Below are 4,902 nucleotides of genomic sequence, written 5' to 3'. Positions count from 1 at the left end.
CTACATATGTTACCCTAGTCTACTTACATGCCTCATGTTTGACAAATACAATGTGATAAAAACTAGCTATAACTGATAAAGTACTTATACGGAGGTCCTAAAGTACACTTGAATTTGTAGACTTTTGTTACTTTTGTGAGATGTGGTCTCACTCTACCCCAGGCTAGCCTCAAAACCATGACAATCCTGCCTTAGTCTTCTGAATGCTGAGGTTATTGCAAGCATGGGCCAGCATACTTGGCACTAACTGTTTTCTTGAAGGGAGTTAACTTTGCACATTTGTACACCATAATTGCAATAAAAGTACCACGTTACTCTCACACAAAATATAAATAAATGATATACAAAGAAATAAAAAGTAAATTTATTTTTAAAGATTTTTTATGTGTATGTGTGCCTGCACGTATGTAAGTGCATTGCATGCATGTCTGGTGTCCAGAGACCAGAAGAGAGCATCACAACTCCTCATTACATACAGGTGATTGGTTGTCTGCGGGCATGCGCGTGCTGGGAACCAAACCCAGGTCCTCAGCAAGAATAGCAAGTTCCAGTAAGCACTCAGCCACCTCTCTGGGCCTTGTATTTGTGTATGTGTAGGCATACTACACCATGCAAGTGAAGGTTAGAAGACAACTTGCAGATATCAGGTGTCCCCTCATTCTACCATGTAAATCCTGAGGATCCACCTTAGGTCATCAGGCTTGGTAGTAGCCACATTAGTGAACGCCACTGAGCTATCTCACTGGACCCTAGTATTTACATTTACTTTTGAGAGGCTTGCTATATATAGGCCAAATTTGCAACACCCTTGCCTTAGACTCCTGAACTCTGTCTGGGATAAGAGGTTCATACCATCACACTCGGAAATATTTTCAAATTTAATCCTATTAACTAAGTAATTTTTTTTTTTTTTGGTTTTTCGAGACAGGGTTTCTCTGTGGCTTTGGAGCCTGTCCTGGAACTAGCTCTTGTGGCCAGGCTGGTCTCGAACTCACAGAGATCCGCCTGCCTCTGCCTCCCGAGTGCTGGGATTAAAGGCGTGCGCCACCATCGCCCGGCAACTAAGTAATTTTTTTGAGAGGACCTTGCTATGTAACTTTTGCTGGCCTGAACAACTCACTATGTAGCCCAAACTATGTTTGACCTTGCAGTGATTCCCCTGCCTTTGTCTGAGATTACAGGCATGCACCACCACAGGCAGCTATTTGTTAATTTATTTTACTGGGACCGGTCTCATAATGTTGTCTGGGCTGGTCTCAAAACCTAGGTTCCAGCCATCTCCTACCTCAGCCTCCTCAGTAGCCTGGTTCACATCCGGCTCAGAAAAGCTTTTTTTTTTTTGAGACAAGAGCTTCTCTGTGTGGCTCTGGCTATCCTGAAACTCACAGAGATCTGCTTGCCTCTACCTGGGGTGCTGGGATGCTGGGATAAAAGGGATGCATCATTACCATTCGGGTTCTTGATTATTTTCTTTTTTTCTCTTTCTTTCTTTCTTTCTTTCTTTCTTTCTTTCTTTCTTTCTTTCTTTCTTTCTTTCTTTCGAGACAGGATCTCACTGTAGCCCTGGCTGTCCTGAAACTCCTGGAACTCACCAAAATCCACCTGTCTCTGCCTCCTGAGTGCTGGGATTAAAGGCATATACCACTATACCCAGCACCTTTGGGTTCTTATTGAAGAAACAGACTGTTTTGGACAGATTGGTAACTTAGCTCTTATAAACCTCCTAAGAGCTGGGGACTTAGTTCAGCCTGTAGAACACACAGGTGTCCTTGGGTTCAGTCTCTAGCATCTCTCCAGCAACGTACAAAAAGAAGTTGGTGTCAACCTTGAATTTCAGTGTTTGGAATTGTAAGTGGAGGCACAGTCTGGAGTTCAAGGTCATTCTCAATTATCTATTGAGTTTGAAGCCAATCTGGTCTACACTAGGCTCTGTCCCAGAAAAACAAAACTACTTAAGTAAACTTTTCCTGAGTTTTACTTATAAAGATGAGATTCAATTATGAAAAATTACCCCACATGGACAGTAACTCTAGCTCTTTAACAAACCTTTACATGTCAACAAAACTCAGAAAGCTGAGCTGCTACAGGAAGCTGATACTAAGTCTTGAAAAATCTAGTGTGATTTGTCCAAGTCCCAAAAGCAGTGCCAATGGCTTTAATTTTGTTTTCTTTTTCTTTTTGGAAGAGTCCTCCCTGTATTGAACAAGAACAAGATGATGCATACTATTAATTCTGGCAGGCAGGTGGATAACTCTAAGTTCCAGGCCAACCTGGTCTATCAGCAAGCACCAGGACAGGCAGAGCTGCACAGAGACCGTTTCCATACAACAAGAGTGAACAGTCTCATTGTGACATGAGCTGTCCTACTACTTGCTGTGTGCCTCAGGCTGGCACTGAACTCTCAGCAATCCTCATGCTTCAGCCTTCCAAGTGTTGGGAGTACAAACTACACCTACCTTAAACAGTTTTTTCAATAGCAAAAATTCAGAGTTTGGGAAGATAATTCAGTGGGTAAAGTGGGCAAAGTGACTGACTGATCCTCAAACACGAGGGTTCCCCAGAGTCAGGGAACTTTGGTTTCAGTGAGCGGCTGTCTCAAAAGATAAGGTGGGAAGCAAGAGAGAAAGACACCTGACCTCTAAGTACACCTGTACAAACAGGCACACCACACACACACAAATAAAAACTCAGAAGGGAATTCTAAGGTCTCATCTGAAGTTATATATACAGATGTATATATTTATCTAGTTCTGCTGTGACAGGATGTCACTATGTAGCCACAGCTGGCCTTGAACTCCTCTGACCATCTTGCCTCATGTTTACTCAATGCTAGAATTACAGCTGTTTGACACCACACCTAGCCCCTATCCTTTTTTAAAAAAGACTTTCTTTTAAATTTATTTATTATATATACAGTGTTTTGCCTACATGTTTGCCTGCACACCAGAAGAAGGCACCAGATCTCAATATAGATGGTTGTGAACCACCTGTGGTTGCTGGGTTTTGAACTCAGGACCTCTGGAAGAACAGCTAGTGCTCTTAATCTCTGAGCCATCTCTCCAGCCCCTCCCCCTGCTTTTTGTTGAGACAGGGTCTTACCTTGTAGCTTTCTTTGACTATCTTGGAACCCAATATGTAGATTAAGTTGGCCTTTAATTCTCAGATATGCTTGCCTCTGACTATCAAGTGATAGGATTAAAGGCTGCTCCACTAAGCCCATCTCTATTTTTGAAAATTTAATTTACATGAATGTTTTATGCACCATGTGTATGTCTGGTATCTGAGGAGGCCAAAAGTGTGATGGATCACCTGGAACTGGTCACACACAGTTATGAACCACCATGTGGGTGCTAGGAACTGAACCTGGGTCCTCTGCAAGAGTAGAACGTGTTCTTAAGCACTAAGTCATCTCTCCAGCACATACAAACTGATACTGGTCTGCAGTGAACAAGGACTACATTCCTAAATCCCAGTCACTTGGAAGAGGCAAGCATATCAATGGCAGACAGGAACACATAGTGAGACCACGGATGGCACATGGCAGAGGCAGGTGGATCTCTCTGAGTTTGAGGCCAGCCTGGTTTACATAGTGAATTCCAGGACAGCCAGAGCTACACAGTAAAACCTTGTCTTGTAAAAACCAAACAAAATAAAGGCAAAACCAAGCCAATGAAACAAAAAACTCTCCTACAATAAAGTGAGATATAAGAATTTTGGAGTACTTCATATAAAATATGAGGGAAATGACCAGCATCTCCCCTAATGAACAGAACTTGATCTAGCCTCTAGAAGGCTACGTCAGAAAATTATTGGAGTTCTGAAGCCTACTTTAATATTTTGTTATTTTTGATCATGTGCATGTGTGTGTCTGTGTGTAGGGTGTGCAAACATGAGCACAAGAGTGGAGGCGGAATGACAAACAGTTGTGAGCCACCTTGATATTGGTGCTGGGAATTGAACTTGGGCCCCCTAAGAGAGCACGCTCTTCACTACTGAGACCAGCTTTCCAGCCTCTGGAGGCTACTTTAAACATATAATTCTGTATATCTAGATAATGGTGTTAACTTTGGGACTGAAAGGAACGTCTTCCTTGTAGTTCTTAATAAATGTACACTTAGCCTAATAACATTCAAAAATCTGAAAACACACACACCAAAAACAAAAACAAACAAAAACCAAACACCTGGTGGTACACATCTAACTCCAGAACTCTAAGAGCTAAGGCCAGAAATTGAGTTCAGCTTTGACTACATATTAAGTTCATGGCCAGCCTGGTCTACACATTGAATTCCAGGACAACCAGGGCTATGCAGAGAGACCCTGTCTCCAAAAAAAAAAAAAAATAGTTGGATGGAAGGATGGATCAGCATATTGCTAACTGGGAGTGATTTGGAAATTTGGAGAAGCATTTCCATCTCTGCCTAAGAATCCTACTTATAAAGTGACTGGTCTCCAGCAGTGGGCCAGTCAAGTAAATAGAAATAATATAAAATGTCAAGTACCTTATAGTACCAACTGCTTTGGTGCCATAAGACACTGACCCTACTCAGTTTCCTTAGATGGCCTCTCTTTTGTGTATGCACTGGTAAGGCAGGTCTTATATATGCACTAATAATTGTATTGATGGTACTAGTTACTAGTGTAACTAGCCAAGTACACTCAGGTTTGCCTGGTCAGCAAACACCAGGGATCCTGCCTCTCTGCCTCCCTAACATCCCCTGCGCCAAAAGGGTTTCTTCTGTGTAGCCATGGCTGGTCTAGAACTTGATTTGTAGACTAGGCTAACCTCAAACTCAAGAGATTGGCCTGCCTCTGCCTTCCAAGTGCTAGGATCAAGAAAATGTGCCAGCACACCTGGCATCTCACACATTTGTTTTGTTTCTTTTTTTTTTTTTTTTTTTT

Source organism: Microtus ochrogaster, unplaced genomic scaffold (genome assembly GCF_000317375.1).
Source record: "Microtus ochrogaster isolate Prairie Vole_2 unplaced genomic scaffold, MicOch1.0 UNK44, whole genome shotgun sequence".
NCBI lineage: Eukaryota > Metazoa > Chordata > Mammalia > Rodentia > Cricetidae > Microtus > Microtus ochrogaster.
The sequence above is the reverse complement of the archived record's forward strand: the minus strand, read 5'-3'. Positions refer to the sequence as shown.